General features: G+C 46.8%; 1 protein-coding gene across 1 annotated transcript in view; it reads right to left on the bottom strand.

Moving 5' to 3' along the window:
- NIM1K (NIM1 serine/threonine protein kinase) overlaps window positions 1-21,145 on the bottom strand; it is a 320,818-nt gene that overhangs the window by 189,465 nt on the left and 110,208 nt on the right. The window contains exon 2 of the mRNA XM_069221493.1: window positions 17,813-17,908. The gene's annotated coding sequence lies outside the window, so the exon portion shown is untranslated. The remainder of the gene's footprint in view (window positions 1-17,812; window positions 17,909-21,145) is intronic.

Raw genomic sequence — 21,145 nt, 5'->3', positions numbered from 1 at the left:
TCCTGGCAGTCTCAATATAAAATTGCCTTTGCTTCAATGCAAGTCAATACGGAAAATGAAATCCCTTGATTTCTTTCTCGTGTCAAAATGTTGGCATGTATGCATACAAATAAACATAAAACTACCAGCTGCTAGCTGGACATGCTTTATCCCTTTATCCCTCTCTCCAAACAAATTTGAAGAAAAAGGCACCTCAGCAAACCAAACCATCCAGTTAGCAACAAAATCCCAGGGGAGGGCTCGCTCGGGGGAGGGGTGGGGAGGTGGGGTAGATAAACAGGCAAGATGCCTGAGAGGCGCTCCACTATCTCCATAAACATCATGCAAGCTTCAATTCGACACTGAATGGGCTACAGAGCAGCTGAACTGGAGGTAGTAGCTGCGAAGACACATGGGTGCCGGCCTGAGGACAACTTGTACGGTTGATGGTGAACTCCAGGAAGGATTATGCCAATTAGGGGGCTGAACACCACCTCCCCCTGGAAGGTGCTGTCTGGATCCACTTAAATTGCCACTTGTGTCCTGTGTACCCAGGTGTATTGCGCCCTTACACAATGCTGGGAGGCCTGGCGCCTGACGTGTACCAGAGAAGGGTGCTGTTGTGTCTCATCCTACTAGTGGGCCTACCTGGGAGAGGTGTGTGGCCCCTGCTGTAGTGAGGACTCCAAATGGAAGGAGAACAACACTGTCACGTGGCTCATGTGTGCCTGAGACGTAACTCCACAGGCAGCTTGATCTTGGTGGGAGCTGAGTTCCCAGGCTGCTGGTGATTCTTGTATGGATATGGGGAAGCACAAAGCGGCAAACCTTAGCAGGGCAATACAATAATGCAGTACATTGTGGTTCTGATGCCCACCTTGGGGGCTGTGGGGCGTAATAGAACCCCTGCAGATCGGGAGGTCCCACTGACGAAGGAGGAACCGACGAGATCAGAACTGTTAGCTGCTGTACAGGGCTCGAGGATGGCGCAGTAGGGCAAAATTGAAGCTGTTGATGTTAACCTACTCCAGACAGACCTCTGGAAAGTGGCCGACAAAGTACATGCAGCTAAAGACACGATCACAGAGCTCCAACCTGAGGTTACAGAACTTCGAGAATGAAAGGGGTGGATGGAGAAGTTAACGAAAATCCTGCAGGCCCGGGACGAGGATGCAGAGGGACGTTCTCTGTTCAACAACATTCAAGCGCTGGGATTCCCAGCGGGATGGGGAGCTAAGCCGTCGAGTGCTGCCTGGAGGAATGGATCTGCCAGATAATGCGGAGGTAGGGTCTCTCCCAGATATTCTCGGTGGAGTTCATGCATAGGGCGCTGGCATCTCACCCGCTCCTGGGTACCCCATTCAAGGCCATAACTGCTTGCATATTCCAAAGACAAAGACTGCATCTTCAAAGATGCCATAAAGATGGGAATCCTGCACTGTGAAAACCACAACATAGCCCTTTACCTGAACAACCACCACACGGTGCACACCCAGAGAAAGTCATACATTGAGGTTAAGCAAAAACTCAAAGCTGTGCACTTGAGATATATTGTATTGTATTGTAATCATATTTATATAGCGCTTACTACCCCTGACGAGGCGTCGAAGCGCTTTTCGATGAGTAGCACGCTACTCTGGAACCCAACAAGAATTAGTGATGGATTAGTATCATTTAATAATGAGTACAGTTTTAGTATTATTATGAGTTAATTTGAGCCGCGGATATGAGAGTTTGTTAGTTAGATTGACTGGAGTAATGGAGGGGTGGAGGAGGAAAGAAATCCAGAAGTGTTAATTGGGAGTATATCCTTCATTTACTCAACCCAAAGGCTTGGGATGAATAAAGGGGGGTGAAGGGGAAGAGTATGTGGAAGGGTTAGGGAGAGCATAGTAGCAGGGTGAGATGAATGCAGGAGAATTTAGTAGGGTTGTGTGGGAGGTCACAGAGGTAGAGTGAGGTTTGGTGAGTTAGATGTGGAGGTGGAGGGAAGAGCTTAGGCAGAGATATTTAGGAGATGAAAGTGGTAGAAGGGATTTGGGATGAGTCAGAGTGAGAATGGAGGATAGTTTGATAGAGACATGACATAAGAGTGATGAGTAGATAAGTGTGATAAGATGAGAGCAGGAATTCATAGATATCTAGTATAACAACCCAAAACCAGGAGCCATGCAATGATCCACGAACATGCCAAGCACAGAAACAACATATACACATACATACACACATATATATATATATATATATACACACACACACACATCAATACACACACATATGCACATACAATACATAATTAGAATCATGGGTAAAAAAATACTTAGTCAGACAGGTTTAAAGAGTGTGTGTGTATTTTATTGTTATGACAGTAGCAATACATATTTTCCAAAGAAACTATAAGTAAATAGAAATATACATATAATCTGAAAATAATATTTATCCACATAGGCATATGCAGTTCATAGTTGTTTGAAAAAGGTGGTTATGAAGGAAAGAGCCAACTCTTGAGTAGTTTTCTGAAGACAAGAAAGTTATCTGTGGCTCTTATAGTTGGGGGTAATGAATTCCATAGTTTGGCTGCTTGGACGGAGAAGGATGTACCACCTACAGTCTTTTTCTTGTATGGATGTGTTCTAAGGCGGGGTGCCAGTCTTGAGCGGAGGGTTCTTAGTTGGATGTATTTGGTAATTTTCTTTCTGATAAAAAGCGGTCCTGTTCCATGTATAGCTTTGTGGGTGATACAAAGCAGCTTGAAAGTGCATCTTCTGGCAGCGGGTAACCAGTGTAGTGCTCTCAAGGCAGGGGAGATGTGGGCTTGCGGCTTTATATGTAGTAGTAGCCTGGCTGCAGAATTCTGGATATGTTGTAGTTTTTTCATAACGGATAGAGATGATCCATGGTAGAGGCTATTGGCATAATCCAGTTTGGATAGTACAAGTGAGATAGTAGCTTGCACCTTGTGTGGAAATCCGAGGTGGGGGAAGATGCGTCGTAAAGTCTTTAAGGTGATGAAGCTTGTGCATGCTAATTTGTCTACTTGGGCATTCATAGTTAGCTTGGAATCCATGGTGATTCCTAGGTTTTTAACTTCCTTGGATAATTGAGGAGGTGGTCCGAGATCGTCAGGCCAGACGCACAGAGGGTCATAATTTTTCCAGTCACCACATATGAGTATTTCTGTTTTGGAGGTATTTAGTTTGAGATGGCTCCAGGTCATCCACTGATCAACGGCTCTGAGGCAACTGAAGATTTGGGAGTTTTCAATGTTTTTGGGGTCTTCTAATTTAAGTAGTATTTGTGTGTCATCTGCAAAGTTGTAGCATGTGAGATGGAAATCATTGATCAGTTCTGGTAAAGATATCATGTAGATGTTGAAAAGCAAAGGTGAGATGATTGACCCTTGGGGGACCCCTGCTTTTGTGAGGAAGGGTTCGGACGAGAAGGGGGGTGAGTGGATGATATTCGCTCTTTTTTGGAGATAGGAAGTAATCCAGTCGAGAGCAATCCCTTGTATGCCGGCTTCTGGAGTCTTTGAGTTAGGGTGTCATGGTCAACCGTATCAAAGGCAGCTGAGAGGTCCAAGAGAAGTAGTGCAGCAACTCCATTTCGTTCGACTGTGTTTTTAAGATCGTCCCAGATTGCCATGAGTGCCGATTCAGTGCTTCTTCCTCATCGAGAAGATAGTCAACAGCCAACTATCTCGCTTCCTGGAGGACAGCAGCCTACTCGACATCTCCCAGACCGGCTTCCGCAAGAACCACAGCACCGAGACCGCTCTCATTACTGCTACCGACGACATCAGGAGAAAGCTCGACAAATGTGAAACCGTGGCCCTCATCCTCCTTGACCTTTCTGCAGCCTTCGACACCGTCTGTCACCACACACTTCGCACACGCCTCCATGATGCTGGAATCCACCACAACGTCCTGGACTGGATCACATCCTTCCTCTCCAACAGATCTCAGAGTCTGTCTCCCTCCGTTCCTGTCAATAGCCACCAAGACCATCTGCGGAGTTCCCCAGGGATCCTCTCTCAGCCCCACCCTTTTCAATGTCTACATGGCGCCACTCGCCAACATCGTCCGATCCCACGGCCTTAACATTGTCTCCTACGCGGACGACATACAACTGATCCTCTCACTCACGAAGTACCCCACCACCGCCAAGACCATGTTCCACACCGGACTTCACGCCATCGGCAACTGGATGGAGGCAAGCCGCCTCAAACTGAACTCAGATAAGACCGAGATCATCATCTTCAGCTCCAACAAATCAGCATGGGACGACTCCTGGTGGCCTGCCACTCTAGGAGCCGCCCCAACGCCCACCACCCATGCACGCAACCTCGGCTTCATACCAGACTCATTGCTCTCTATGACCCAGCAAGTCAACGCCATCTCATCTTCATGTTTTAACACCCTCTGCATGCTTCGCAAGACCTTCAGATGGATCCCCATTGAAACCAGAAGAACGGTCACCCACGCCCTTGTTAGCAGTAGACTGGACTACGGCAACACACTCTATGCAGGAACAACAGCCAAGCTCCAGAGAAAACTTCAGCGCATTCAGAACGCCTCAGCACGACTCATCCTTAACCTCCCTCGCCATGAACACATCTCAGCTCACCTCAAAGACCTCCACTGGCTCCCCGTCAACAAAAGGCTCATCTTCAAACTCCTGATCCACGCTCACAAGGCTCTCCACGAAGCCGGACCTGCCTACCTCAACGAGCGTCTCAACTTCCATGTCCCAACACGCCAGCTCCACTCCGCCAACCTCGCCCTCGCCACCGTTCCCCGCGTCCACAGTACCACAGCCGGCGGCAGATCCTTCTCCCACCTCGCCGCCAAGACCTGGAACTCTCTCCCCATCAACCTACTTCTGACCAAGGTCCTTCTGACCTTCAGGAAGCATCTCAAGACTTGGTTTTTCGAGCAGTAGCACCCCCCCACCAAGCGTCTTGAGATCCTACCAGGTGAGTAGCGCGCTTAACAAATAACTGATTGATTGACTGAAACAAGATTGTTCAGAGGGATTATTCGGCCTGAAAGTGACATAAAAATTAAAATCATTCAATGAAGGAAGCCATTCAGCACAAAATAATAAATAATTTCTTAGACATGACCCAAGAGTACAATGCTCTTGATGCACTCTTTCAGAAGGTGAAATATTTAAAAATTAATGGAGTTCGTTTTTTGAAGATACTACATCTACCATGATGCAATGGGGCAGATTAATTGCTGGGATGTCAGGCAGGTGCGCTCCTAACTGTTTGTGACTTTAAAGGCTCCCTTGAGCTACTGGGCTGACGAGCTCTGGAGCAGGCACCAGCATGCCAGGAAAGAGGTACTGAAACCGGGGGATTTATGGCAGCATTCCCAGCACCCCGCAAATATGTTCTCTGCTGAAGAAGGGACTAACCCAGAAACACATGTGTCCAGAGATGCACAGTAAAGGCTGTACCTACTTAAAGGTGAAATATTTAAAAATTAATGGAGTTCGTTTTTTGAAGATACTACATCTACCATGATGCAATGGGGCAGATTAATTGCTGGGATGTCAGGCAGGTGCGCTCCTAACTGTTTGTGACTTTAAAGGCTCCCTTGAGCTACTGGGCTGACGAGCTCTGGAGCAGGCACCAGCATGCCAGGAAAGAGGTACTGAAACCGGGGGATTTATGGCAGCATTCCCAGCACCCCGCAAATATGTTCTCTGCTGAAGAAGGGACTAACCCAGAAACACATGTGTCCAGAGATGCACAGTAAAGGCTGTACCTACTTAAAGGTGAAATATTTAAAAATTAATGGAGTTCGTTTTTTGAAGATACTACATCTACCATGATGCAATGGGGCAGATTAATTGCTGGGATGTCAGGCAGGTGCGCTCCTAACTGTTTGTGACTTTAAAGGCTCCCTTGAGCTACTGGGCTGACGAGCTCTGGAGCAGGCACCAGCATGCCAGGAAAGAGGTACTGAAACCGGGGGATTTATGGCAGCATTCCCAGCACCCCGCAAATATGTTCTCTGCTGAAGAAGGGACTAACCCAGAAACACATGTGTCCAGAGATGCACAGTAAAGGCTGTACCTACTTAAAGGTGAAATATTTAAAAATTAATGGAGTTCGTTTTTTGAAGATACTACATCTACCATGATGCAATGGGGCAGATTAATTGCTGGGATGTCAGGCAGGTGCGCTCCTAACTGTTTGTGACTTTAAAGGCTCCCTTGAGCTACTGGGCTGACGAGCTCTGGAGCAGGCACCAGCATGCCAGGAAAGAGGTACTGAAACCGGGGGATTTATGGCAGCATTCCCAGCACCCCGCAAATATGTTCTCTGCTGAAGAAGGGACTAACCCAGAAACACATGTGTCCAGAGATGCACAGTAAAGGCTGTACCTACTTAAAGGTGAAATATTTAAAAATTAATGGAGTTCGTTTTTTGAAGATACTACATCTACCATGATGCAATGGGGCAGATTAATTGCTGGGATGTCAGGCAGGTGCGCTCCTAATTGTTTGTGACTTTAAAGGCTCCCTTGAGCTACTGGGCTGACGAGCTCTGGAGCAGGCACCAGCATGCCAGGAAAGAGGTACTGAAACCGGGGGATTTATGGCAGCATTCCCAGCACCCCGCAAATATGTTCTCTGTTGAAGAAGGGACTAACCCAGAAACACATGTGTCCAGAGATGCACAGTAAAGGCTGTACCTACTTAAAGGTGAAATATTTAAAAATTAATGGAGTTCGTTTTTTGAAGATACTACATCTACCATGATGCAATGGGGCAGATTAATTGCTGGGATGTCAGGCAGGTGCGCTCCTAACTGTTTGTGACTTTAAAGGCTCCCTTGAGCTACTGGGCTGACGAGCTCTGGAGCAGGCACCAGCATGCCAGGAAAGAGGTACTGAAACCGGGGGATTTATGGCAGCATTCCCAGCACCCCGCAAATATGTTCTCTGCTGAAGAAGGGACTAACCCAGAAACACATGTGTCCAGAGATGCACAGTAAAGGCTGTACCTACTTAAAGGTGAAATATTTCAAAATTAATGGAGTTCGTTTTTTGAAGATACTACATCTACCATGATGCAATGGGGCAGATTAATTGCTGGGATGTCAGGCAGGTGCGCTCCTAACTGTTTGTGACTTTAAAGGCTCCCTTGAGCTACTGGGCTGACGAGCTCTGGAGCAGGCACCAGCATGCCAGGAAAGAGGTACTGAAACCGGGGGATTTATGGCAGCATTCCCAGCACCCCGCAAATATGTTCTCTGCTGAAGAAGGGACTAACCCAGAAACACATGTGTCCAGAGATGCACAGTAAAGGCTGTACCTACTTAAAGGTGAAATATTTAAAAATTAATGGAGTTCGTTTTTTGAAGATACTACATCTACCATGATGCAATGGGGCAGATTAATTGCTGGGATGTCAGGCAGGTGCGCTCCTAACTGTTTGTGACTTTAAAGGCTCCCTTGAGCTACTGGGCTGACGAGCTCTGGAGCAGGCACCAGCATGCCAGGAAAGAGGTACTGAAACCAGGGGATTTATGGCAGCATTCCCAGCACCCCGCAAATATGTTCTCTGCTGAAGAAGGGACTAACCCAGAAACACATGTGTCCAGAGATGCACAGTAAAGGCTGTACCTACTTAAAGGTGAAATATTTAAAAATTAATGGAGTTCGTTTTTTGAAGATACTACATCTACCATGATGCAATGGGGCAGATTAATTGCTGGGATGTCAGGCAGGTGCGCTCCTAACTGTTTGTGACTTTAAAGGCTCCCTTGAGCTACTGGGCTGACGAGCTCTGGAGCAGGCACCAGCATGCCAGGAAAGAGGTACTGAAACCGGGGGATTTATGGCAGCATTCCCAGCACCCCGCAAATATGTTCTCTGCTGAAGAAGGGACTAACCCAGAAACACATGTGTCCAGAGATGTACAGTAAAGGCTGTACCTACTTAAAGGTGAAATATTTAAAAATTAATGGAGTTCGTTTTTTGAAGATACTACATCTACCATGATGCAATGGGGCAGATTAATTGCTGGGATGTCAGGCAGGTGCGCTCCTAACTGTTTGTGACTTTAAAGGCTCCCTTGAGCTACTGGGCTGACGAGCTCTGGAGCAGGCACCAGCATGCCAGGAAAGAGGTACTGAAACCGGGGGATTTATGGCAGCATTCCCAGCACCCCGCAAATATGTTCTCTGCTGAAGAAGGGACTAACCCAGAAACACATGTGTCCAGAGATGCACAGTAAAGGCTGTACCTACTTAAAGGTGAAATATTTAAAAATTAATGGAGTTCGTTTTTTGAAGATACTACATCTACCATGATGCAATGGGGCAGATTAATTGCTGGGATGTCAGGCAGGTGCGCTCCTAACTGTTTGTGACTTTAAAGGCTCCCTTGAGCTACTGGGCTGACGAGCTCTGGAGCAGGCACCAGCATGCCAGGAAAGAGGTACTGAAACCGGGGGATTTATGGCAGCATTCCCAGCACCCCGCAAATATGTTCTCTGCTGAAGAAGGGACTAACCCAGAAACACATGTGTCCAGAGATGCACAGTAAAGGCTGTACCTACTTAAAGGTGAAATATTTAAAAATTAATGGAGTTCGTTTTTTGAAGATACTACATCTACCATGATGAAATGGGGCAGATTAATTGCTGGGATGTCAGGCAGGTGCGCTCCTAACTGTTTGTGACTCTTTCAGAAGCTGTCTAGTGCTATTTTTATTAGACACATTAGGATTTACAGAATGACTGCTGTATATAGAATAGGATGTGTGTTGAAGACTCAGTATTCAATAGAAAACGGCTTTAAACACCTGCAGCATAACAATAGCAGCCAACAAATGTAAACTTTGCTTGCTATATACGACTCTCATGTCCTCCACCACCACAGTGTTAAGTGGCGTGACCCAAGACAGGATAAGGGCACCACTCTCCTCACACAACATCAAAACACTTCCTACACTGGCCTCACTGCAAGAACAGCATTGTTCTTACAGAGTACTTCTAGATGGTGTGGCTTGCTACCTGTCCGATCACATACTTTGGCACCCTGCAATAGGCATGAAGTCATTTACAACTGCAATTACAATATTAGAGATCTAACAGAATGAACAGTGACCTGGACTTTTGAAAAAAAGTGGCTTCCATCACAACGGGGGATATTATTTTTACAATTACATCTCAAGAAGCAGCCATATTTTTTTTTTACTAAAGAAATATGTTTAAAAAATCATCTCCTTATTAGCAACAAGACAGATTGCACTGGGATCAGTGTAACTTTAACTGAAATGCTTCTTTTATACAAATCTGTTCAACATGGTAAAATAAACTTGCAATAGCCTTACCCTGATTAACTTTCGCAGTTAAGTCTTCAAAAAGGTCAGGGTCATTTGCAGACATTTTAGCCCTGGATCTTTGTTTCTTGGTCTCTTCCAGCACATAATCATAGATGACAAGGCGGTAAGCTTGGGTTAGGTCACAAATGGCATGTTTGTGATTTTGGGGGACTTCAGCAGGTAGCATAGAATAAGCACCATTGTCTCAGGACTGCTATATTCGGCCAGGCTGTGAGTGATTGCCAATGGAAAGACTCAGGCCCATATTTATACTATTTTTGCACCACATTTGTGTAATTTTTAAGCAAAAGCGGTGCAAAATTACAAAATATAATTGTATTTTGTAAGTTTGCACCGCTTTTGTGTCAAAAAAAGACGCAAATGCAGCACAAAAATAGTATAAATATGGGCCTCAGTTTTTTAATTGACTGGAGGAGGTATGGGATTGGCTTGAACTGTGGGACAAGATACCTGCATGACGGCTTAATGGAACGAGAGTCTACTTGGACCCTCAGAGATCAGGGCGATATGGTGGAAGACAGTGTGGCAAGTCAGGGGACAGCAAGTAGAGGACCCCACATTCTTCAATAGAAAGCCTCACCCTTTTGAGCATACGGGGAGGGGATCCTATTGCTACACCAGCAGAAACAGACCTTGGTGCTGACAGACATGAGGAACCTGAGTCATGAGGGGGCTAGACTGGTGATGCCCTTTCTCACGTGGAACTGTAACGAGGCCCTGTCCTGTGGATTTGTGTCTGTTGTGAAGCAGAGCTGGAGTCCATTTGCCAGAGCGTATCGCTAGCATCCTGTAACCTCTGGTTGTGGCACCTGAGTGGGAGTGTAATGACGTACTGACATTGGAGAATGGCGGGCAGCCTTCTTGGTGGAATGCAGGGACTGACCTGATGCAAACTCATCATTCTGCTGCCAAATTGCATAGAAATGTTAGCTTGCTGGTCCATGGCCTACAAAGTAGCCATACAAGGTCGATATGTGCACAGGATGAGAGAACTCTGCATATTCAAAACCTATGCATCAAACACTGACAATACGAGCTGCTACTATAACATGCAGTCACTCCTGACTGAATATGTAGGGATGCCAATGTTGTGGATGGAGACTTCAGTTGTGTCCTGGATTGCACTATGGACTGGACGCCATCAAAGCAACACACAAAACCAGGCATGACCGTGGCCCTGGCTGCTGGTATGACCAGCGCAGGCTTTATGGATGTTTGGCAGGCCCTGTGGCTGACATCCATGGAATATTCTGGTTACTCTCTCACTTACAACACATATAACCGACTTGACCACATATTGGTTGCTGGACTGGGCATGCATAAAATTGTGTCTTCCAGATACTTGGGTAGATTCCTATCTGACCACACTCCACTGCTTATAGACTGTACATGGAAGGCAAAGAGTGGCCCTCCCCTGACTTGGAGACTGCCACTTTGGGCACTTTGACAGAAGAGATGTTTTTGACTGACGTCTCTGAAATGGTATATGATTAATAACTATGGTGCTTACAGGTGCAAGAGTGAATGAATGGAGAGTCAATGAAGGCTGTAGTGAGAGGGTTGTGCTTGAGCAAAGTGTATGGGTTGAAGAAACAACACCGGAGTTATCTGGTATATTGGGAGGGTAAGCTGGTGGATGCACAGCAAAGGCAAGGGGCATCCCCGGAGGCTGCCTAAGGTTGCTAGACCTAAAGCACTGAGTCAGGAATGCATGGAGCAAGATGGGCAACTTCATGCTTAAAACTTATTACCAGGGAATGCATAGGTAGGGGGATAAGCCTAGCCACCTCCCTACCTGACTGGTGAGGAGGTATATGGAAACACCACCTGTGTGCTACTTGGAGCAACCAGATGGTACAACGGCAATCACATAGAAAGTGATAAATGGCATCGTCAGTGAACATTTTCAGGGTGTTTGTAAGAGAAGGCATTTGGATGCACCTGACATTGTCAGGAGATACGTGTCCAGCATAGGGGTGCCTGGGATTCCAGAGGCCCTCATGGAGGGACTTCAGGATGATATCAGCTTGAGAGAACTGAGGGGCATATTTACACTTGTTTTGCGCTGAATTTGCGTCATTTTGTTTTATGCAAATTCGGTGCAAAACCAACTCCATATTTATACTTTGGCACTAGACCCGTCGAGCGCCAAATTTATGGAGTTAAAGTCATTTTTGGGACGTGGAAACGTGAGATGCAAAGTAGGCGTTCCAGTGCAAAAAATGACACGATGGCCTTAGCGCCATATTTATCCCCCCATGCTAAAATCACGCACGGGAGGGAGGAGGGGTTAAAAAATGCTTTGCTTTGCATCATATTTTAATGCGTGGGTCAGGGCAAGTGTTAGGGGACCTGTGGGCCTATTTCCATGGTGGAACACCACGGAATAAGGCCACAAGTGCCCTCCCCAGGTCCCAGGGACAACCACACCCACAACAGAGGGACAGCAGAGGAAAGGGGACCCCCTCCCAGGTAAGTACAGGTAAGTATTTAATTTTTTTAAGTGCCGTTTGGGGCCCTGAAATGGGCCCCCCTACATGGCACTGGGTGCACTGGCCATGTCCAGGGAACCCTGGTCCCCTGTGCGTCGCCATTGGGGTGGTGGGCATGACTCCTGTCTTTTCTAAGACAGGAGTCATGTGGTATGTTTTGCGTCAGAAAATGACTCTAGGCAGGTTAGAGTCATTTTTTATTTACTCTAACCTGTCTAACATCATTTTTTGGGGCAAAATCCCCTTCTTCCATACCGCCAGCCCCACCCGACTAACGTTATTTTTTTTAACCCTAGCCTACCCTTTGCACCGGCTTGCACCATTCCATAAATATAGTGCCCGGTTGGTGCACAGAAATGGTGCAAGCCGGTGGTAAACTGTTTGGTGCAAAACTGCGTTAGTGCATTTTTGCACCAAAAAGTATAAATCAGGGCCTTAGAGAGGTACTACGTGCGATGCCGGAAAGTAAGACGCCAGGAGGTAATGACTTCCCAACTGAGTTCTAATAAACTTTTCTACCTCGCCTCTCTGAGAAACTCCTGGAGGTACTCAATGAAGCACGTTTGGTAGGCACCCTTCTGTCGGCTATGAGAGAAGACATAGGTGGTCATTACGACCCTGGCGGTCAGAGACCGCCAGGGGTAATGTGGCGTCCGTACAGCCAACAAGCTGGCGGTACGGTGGCCCTTATTACGACCGCGGCGGTAGAGCCCGGTCGCACCGCCGGGGCTGGCGGTTTCCCGCCATTTTAGCCCCGGCGGTGATAATCCGCCAGGGCAGCGCTGCAAGCAGCGCTGCCCTGGGGATTATGACCCCCCTACCGCCAGCCTGTTTCTGGTGGTTTGCACCGCCAGAAAGAGGCTGGCGGTAAGGGGTGTCCTGGGGCCTCTGGGGGCCCCGGCCAGCTTTTCACTGTCTGCATAGCAGACAGTGAAAAGCGCGACGGGTGCAACTGCACCCGTCGCACGGCCGCAACACCGCCGGCTCCATTAGGAGCCGGCTCCTATGTTGCGGCCTCATTCCCGCTGGGCCGGCGGGCGCAAACTTGGTTTGCGCCCGCCGGCCCAGTGGGAATGTCATAATGGGGGCTGCGTGAGTGCAGCCGCACGGCGGTTACTGCCTGGCGGGCGGCAGTAGCCACCCTCCAAGGTCATAATGACCCCCATAATATTTATGATTCCCCAAGACGGGTGGAGCACCAATGGTTACGGCCTCCTATAGATCGTTGACCATGATCAACACAGACACTAAGGTCCTCTGTAAAGTACCAACTAATACATTTTAGTTGGTAGTTGGACAGTAAGTACATGAGGCCCAGCTTGGATTCATACGGAGCCACAGCACTGCTATAAATGTAAGGAGACTTATTCATACTGAAAACTGTTGTGAACTTCAATGAGGAGCTCTCCCTGGTAGAGGTTGACTTGGAGAAGGTATTTGATACCCTGAGTTAGTATGACCTATTGGAAGTTCTGCAGCAGATGGAGTTTTAGCTGACCTTTTGTGGCTAGATCTGCTTACTCTTCACAAGCCCTATGGTGGGTAGGATGGTGTAAGAAATCCGGTCTGTTGAATGTGGCATGCATAAGGGTTGTCGGTTGTCCCCATTCCTGTTTGCCCTGGCACTGGAGCAGGTGGTGCTCAGGATCAGGTAAGACTTACAAGATTAGGGGATCAAGATTCGGGATTCAACTCATATGGTGTCCCTTTATGCTGATGACACTATTTTCTTTCTCAGGGACTTCATTGCCTCTCCTCCTGCGCCTGCTGGAGGTGTTCGGGGAGATCTATGGTCTTCAACTCAACTGGTATAAAAGTATTCTTTTCCCTCTAGTAGGCTGGTTGGACTGGAAAGGGAGTGCCTCCCTGATCTGTGGATTAGATGGGAGGTGGACACTTTCAGATACCAGGACATCAAGGTTGCAGCAACAGCAGACAGTAATATGCATATAACATGGGGACGGTGGTAGTAGGACTTTGTGCATCAGTGCGCATCTCGTGCACACTCCTACTCTCTATTATGGGACAGGTGGCGGTGGCTATGATGGTGCTGTTACAGCAATGGCTGTGTCACCTAAAAAGCACACTTTATTCTCTGAGACCTGAAGTCTTCGAGCAATTAAATTGTATCCAGGTATCACTGGTGTGGGCTGGCCTTCACTGCAGTGTGGTGCAGGGTGGTGTCGCAGGTTCTTTACCTGAATCAGGAACTAGGGGGCTAAGGGCCACTGAATCTTGAATTATAATATTTTGCGGCCACATACAATGTGCAGCAAAGTAGTTAGCAGAGGGGGATAACTGGGAGAAACGACTGCTGATGGGCACGTGCAGCGGAAAACCTCTGCCTGTCGTGCCAATAAGAGGAGGCAACCTGGGTCCTGCCGGACCATACGTTGTGTGCCAGATAGCCCAGGTATGGGAGCGGATACTCCCACAGGAGAGTTGTCTGATGCCAGGCCTTTGATAGGGACTTGAACATTTGGGACTTGCAACCTTTTTGATGCGTTAGTGGTGACATGACAATTACTGGATGGAGAGAGGGGGGTGCCAAGTACTTGGTGATTTATGTCCTAGGGACAAGTTTATTACCTTTCAGGAGGCACAAAACTCTTTTGGTGTAAGCCCTGGGCAATCCCTACAATATTCTAAACTTGCTGGAACAGCTAGAGAATTGTAGATAGACTTTCCCAACACTGCTCCTACAAAACACAACCTTGAACATCTCTTATAGCTTGGCATGGCGCAGGCGTTGATCACATTAATGGAGAGTGCTCTGAGGTCTGATTACATTAGACCTCTGTGTAGGGCTAGGTGTGCCAGGGAGGTGAACTTAGATGGCCCACTGACCAACAGAGGCTGGGAAGCGCACATGAGCTGGTTTGGAAGGTGTCAGAGAATGCACATTTTAAGTTAATTTACGTTGATTACCTCCATTGTGCATACTTCACCCCAAGTACACTGAGAAAGATATACCCGTCACAAGACTACCTACGATTTGGGGCAGAGAGGCGTCCTTCCTGCATATGGCCTGGTCCTGTCCAAGTGTGCTGGATTATTAGCATGGTAGTGGAAGCAAGCCACTACATCTTTGGCACTTGCCGCTGGGTCTCGTGGCTCGACCGAAAGGGAAAAAAAATTACTATTGGTTTCTTTAGCTGGCCTTGCTGCCAGCAAAAAGGCAGATTGTCATTGGCTGGTTGGGTACACAACACCCCAGTTTTACATTTATGGGTGCTGGACAAACTGGAATGGTCCCTAGCAGTAAAAACACACATTAAAATGGCCATTAGAGACGAGAAAGTGCAGGATGACCTGATGACCTAGGAGAAAATCAAAGAGTAATTTGCTGAGAGGGCAGACAGAGATGCATGGAGGGGAACTATAGAGAGGTACTTAAAACAGGGCCATTGGCAGAAACCTGTACAATTGAAATGCACGATAAACATGTGGACCTCTTCGCTGAAAGGATGGTTGACAATACATTACAATGATTATATACTATGTTGGCCTGTTAGGGTGATGGGCAGAGGGGAAGAGAGGATACAGATCGTAGCTACTCGTTTTCTGACTTGTAACTGAAAAACATGCAATGAGTTTGTATCATGCCTATCAGCCTTAGCATGGCCTTCCCCCAAACATTTTGCCTTACTCCTCTCGTTTTGCTGAATCTCGTTTTTGTTGGCCTTAGGACTCTGTGCACTTTACCACTGTTAACCATTGCTAAAGTGCGTGTGCCCTCTTCTTTAAGCATGGTGAAACTGGCATACACCCAATTTGCACATTTAATTTATTCGTACACCTCTAGTAAAATGGTTCTACATGTACCCAGGGCCTGTAAACTAAATGGTACTAATGGGCCTGCAGCATTGATTGTGGCACCCACTTAAGAAGCCCTATAAACATGTTTTAGGCTGCCTTCGAAACCCTTGTGTACAGTTTTGAACTGCCATTTCAACCTGACAAAGTAAACGTTTTGCCAGACCCAAGCCTTCCTTTTTAATACATATAAGTTACCCCATGGGGCAGACCCTAAACAGCCCAGAGGATAGGGTGTAGTGTATTTAAAAAGTTGGACATGTACTTTTAAGATTCACATGTCCTGGTAGTGAAAAACACTTAAATTTGTTTTTCGTTGCTGCAAAGCCTACGTCTCTGATAGGATAACATTGGGTTCTATTATTACATTTAGAGTGGTAACTTCCAATTGGGAGCGGGTCAGAATGTCAAGTTTGGTGTCTAAAGAACTGTAATTTAACACAGTCTTTAATGGTAAAGTTGTTTTTTAGTTACAATTCAGAAAATTCCACTTTTAGAAAGTTGACATTTTCTTGTTCCAACCATTTGGTGTCTGCTGCCTATATTCTAGGTCACATCACTATGTTTAGCTAGCTGTTAGTCTTTGTGTATTGCTCCCAGACAGTGAGTCAAAGGGGAATAGTGGCTGGCAGGATGGGCCATCTCTGACTTGATGAGGGGGAGGAGCTGTCACCTATGACACTTGCACATTACAAAAGCTCTATGCAGCTCAAGGGTTTGACATTAATCTTTTGTGACCCCAGACACAATGGGATTACGGGAGGGAAGCATGACATTCTAAACACACTTAAGGAGGGAATCTTCTACTACTTCAACATGGGCAACAGGTACAAATAATGGAACCTAAGACCCATCTCTTCAGTACACCTCTGGACCTTTGGAAGACTCAGAAGGTCTGCTGCACTGCTCTGCAGAAGGGTTGCTACTCTGTTGCCCTGCTGCCAGAGTAAGAGGACTGAACCTACATCTTGATCCCAGGACCAGCAGAGTAACTCCAAGGGCTAGCTGTCTGTGAAAACATTCTCCTAGCCAACCACAAATCACGTTTTCACTCAGGGCACAGCACAGAAAACCACACACTCAACATGATTGATAATTCCTACCAAACACTGGATGAAATCTAAACCTGCCCACTAATTTTGGCCTCTTCATCAATGTTGGATACAGTGGACAATACCTTTCTGCTCTACAACCTCTGCTTACATTTTGTTATTAGTGGGACAGTTCTTCAATGGTTTTAATCTATTTTACATGATCTCAGTCAGACAGTGAAAATAAATTACTGTCACTCATACAGTAGTCTTTCCAGTGGTGGCTGCCCCAGATATTAAGGGGGGCAGGAGGACTATGGGGGCAGGGGGGGAATAAACTAAATAAAAAAAAAACATTCTGTTCATCGCAGCAGCCGCCACCTCCTGCCACCTTGCTCATTCTCCTTTCCTTTTCTGGTGTCCGAGCATTCGCTGGGACATCAGAAGAGGCTCCCCAGCAATTCTGCCACTGCTTACATGCTAAACATAGCATGTAAGCAGAAACAGCATGTAAGCAGCGTCAGGATTGGTCTGAGTAGCAGTGACTGCCACTCAGACACAACCGTGCTGGAGAAACCTAAGTGCGCATGTGTGTTTGGACAGCTGTCTTAGGCCGTCCAAACACACATGCGCACTTAGTGCACACAATTGCTCATCACCACTCTCACCTCCTGAGGCCCAGCCCTGCCCCTCCCTGCTCCTACTGGCTGAGCCAGCAGCAAAAAAATAAAACAATATTCAAATATTGTTTTATTTTTCTGCTGATGGCTCTTAGTCAGTGAGATGATGCTCCTCCACCATTGAGGAGGAGTCGACCCTGGTTTTATCATAATGTAATTCATACCATGTTAAAAAGCCTGGGTCCCTCCAGTTTTGGCCCTAGCACGCATTCTACTTAGCACACACCTTGAACCTCCTTCAGGAGTTCCTAGACACTTTAGACCTTTATCAGCACCAATACATCGATGATACACAGCTTTACATAAGGATTCATGATAGCACCACAGTCAAGCACGAAAGAAATGCCCATCCAACAAAGGTGGCTGAAAAGACTGGAACGAAAACCAAATCATTTTTTTTCTATTCAGCTCTGACCCTGAAACTTACACTACTAAGTATGGGTACTCACCTCATCAGGAGTGCCAAATCAACTGTAAATCATTCATATGTTTTCATTTGAAGCATTCCAATACCCTCTTGGATAATGGCCTCACTGCAGAAAAATCTATATAGATAAATACAAAAACACATTGCGCTCATTACTGCCCATTGGCGTTTTTATTAGCTTTTTTTCAGTTACACATCCCAGCAAAATGCCCTTTTTCTTTCTGATCAGTATACGTTTGTCCATTAAAATGTTTGTTCGGGTTAATACAACTACAACAAAGGACGTTAAATAAAAAAGAAAAGTAATTTACTCTTCACAGTTGAGGAGGCGGGCCTGTCCAAATATGTGGACATTTACTTAGTACAGCAGCAACCTGCGAAGATTGTATCAGCCATGCTTGCATTCCTATTAAAACACTCGAGCAGGCCAGGCGTGTAACCAGGCTGAGGTTTGGCTGCTTAGTGACAAACTAATCACCTTGAAGCTGGATTAACCTACATGGGCCTGCATTCTGCTCTGCGATGGCACAGAGTCACGGTTGGCAAGGCAACAAACAGAGGATGCATATTAACCTGTTAATCCTTTATTTAATCACCCATTTGTAGTGCAGCATTGGCAAGGATTTATCACCAACGCTGGCACCTGCACAAAGACCATATAAAACATATTCAAATTATTATGGATTCTGTGCATCATTACCACACAAGTTCAGCGACTGCATGTGTCTGCAGCATCCGACACAGGGAGGCTGGGGGTGGGTGGGGGTACTCCTAGGTCCAGAGTGCGGATACAGGGCACCAGGGTGTTTTTTCAGTGAGCTGGCCGGTTTCACTGCTGTTGTGGCCGGTTTTGTTGCTGGGGACGGGCCAGCCATGTTTACTGTCTGAGCGCTTCTGTGCTCTAAAATTGAACAAAACAAATGGGATCAGATTTAAAGAAAAGTGGCGCAGCAATTGTCAGCGCCGCGCTGCGTCACTTTAGAAACACTGGGATGCGCCGTATTTAAGGGAATACAGTGCACCCCTGCGTTTCCCCCTGCGCTGGCGCTAAATTTAGCTGCCATTGCCAACGCAGGCATCCTTGCACCATCTTCCAAGGACGTCTGTGTTGAGGGGTCTGGGGGTCACCACCAGTAGCGCTGACCTTCAGTGATTGGGAAGAAAGGGTCTATTATTGCTTGACACAGGGAGCCTAGTACATATAATATAAAGATTCTTCAACATTTAAAACAGTGTATTTCTTTATAATGTGATGCTTGCAACACATGTCACTTTAGTATATTAAACTATACCATTTGCATTGAGTGGCAGTTCTTAGAAATGACAGATTGCAATCACGAACTCGAACAAAGCGATGCCCCCATCACGACTGATGACAATATTATCAGTGAACCAAAAGGAAGCTCTTTTGTCCCCTATACGTGGCGTATGGTGTTACTATAGGTGGAGGAACATTATATGCTTTTGCACAGTACGCGCTCTGAACTGATGTACTTCAAGGTGCTCTCACACGATGAAGGAAAAGGAAGCACTATGAATAAATTAATTGCTTGGGATCACACAATGTGGTCAAGTGCAGGCAGAAAATGATACAAAGATTTTGTGCAATTCAACCACTACAGGGTTATCTCATCCTCTCTCCTATTTGAGATCAAAGATTAATGCTTTGTGCTCATTTCTTTGAGGTGCTAAATCACTGCATTGTACTGAATACATCTAGGACATGGATATGCATGTGTCATAAGACTGGCGCTACGGGAGAGTGTTTGGGGAGGGGGCTGTTTTAATACAAAAAGAAAGCCAGCGCACCCAGCCTCAGCTACTGCATTGAGATCATCCGCTCCATGTAGCTGTAAGACTTTGTTTAATTGCCACCCATTCTTGAATGAATTCACCCACCCACTCCTCACCATCCAACTATTCATTCATTGAGCCATGCAGCCCTATGTCCAATCTCCAGCCAACCGTTCAATTATTGGACAAGGTTTGATAAAGAAAAACGTGCTGTAAAATGCATCCTATCTGAAATTTGTTTGGGAAAAAAATCTTGTGAGAGAACCCTCCAAATCCCACTTGCAGTGGTCAGGCTAGCAAGTTTTTCCAGGACTGCTTTTAGTTCCCCATCCAGCCCTGTGTGCTTCCGTCTGTGAGAGAGTAAGTTCAGATCTCAGTCACTGCTCTAATGTAATCAGCCAGGAACTCACCTATGAACACAAAAGCGTCCCCTTGCTGCCTCACCAGCAGTAGCCAGGGCTCCACATTTCTTTCTGCCAAGGGCACTATCCAAACCAGATCTGGCTCTGACTAGCAATGTGTGAAGTGTGTATCGCGTGAGTGCTGGCTTGCAGAGATTGCTGGCCTACACGTGGTGTGTTGATTGTCCAATGTATCTATGTTTACGTAATCACACTGTTTTGCCCCTAAATGTATTTATTTCCTCAGGCCCTACCTGGAGGCAATTGTGTACAGAAAACAGTGTGATAAAAGGGGATATCATGCAAAAATACAATGGCAAATTCCGTTTCTGCATGGGTACTGGGCGCCAGCGCCTCCTCCCCGCTCTATGGGCCATATTTATACTTTTTGACGCAAAACTGCACTAACGCAGTTTAGCGTCAAAAAATTTTGCGCCGTCTAACGCCATTCTGAAGCGCCATGCGGGCGCCGTATTTATTGAATGGCGTTACCCGGCGCTACCAGACAGGCGCTGCCTGGTATGCGTGGAAAAAAAACACGTACACCATACAGCGCCGGCGTAGGGGGAAAATGGCGTATGGGCGTCTTAAAATGGGGCAAGTCAGGTTGCGTCGAAAAAATCGTCTTAACCCGACTTGCGCCATTTTTTAACGACGCCCATCCCCCATCAACATGACTCCTATCATTGTAAAGATAGGAGTCATGCCCCCTTGCCCAATGGCCATGCCCAGGGGACTTCTGTCCCCTGGGCATGGTCATTGGGCATAGTGGCATGTAGGGGGGCACAAATCAGGCCCCCCTATGCCACAAAAAAAAAAAAAAATACTTACCTGAACTTACCTTAATGTCCATGGGATGGGTCTCTCCGTCCTTGGGTGTCCTCCTGGGGTGGGCAAGGGTGGCAGGGGGGGTCCCTGGGGGCAGGGGAGGGCACTCTGGGCTCATTTTGAGCCCACTTGTCCCTTAACGCCATGCCTGACCCAGGCGTTAAAAAGCGGCGCAAATGCGCCGTTTTTGGCCACGCCCACTCCCGGGCGTCATTTTTGCCCAGGAGTATAAATACCACGTAAAGGCCTGGGAGTCATTTTTTAAGACGGGAACGCCTCCCTTGCATATCATTAACGCAAGGAAGGGGTTCACGCTAAAAAATGACGCACAC

This window comes from Pleurodeles waltl, chromosome 1_1 (assembly GCF_031143425.1).
Source record: "Pleurodeles waltl isolate 20211129_DDA chromosome 1_1, aPleWal1.hap1.20221129, whole genome shotgun sequence".
Lineage (NCBI taxonomy): Eukaryota > Metazoa > Chordata > Amphibia > Caudata > Salamandridae > Pleurodeles > Pleurodeles waltl.
This window is presented reverse-complemented; position numbering and strand designations above follow the sequence as displayed.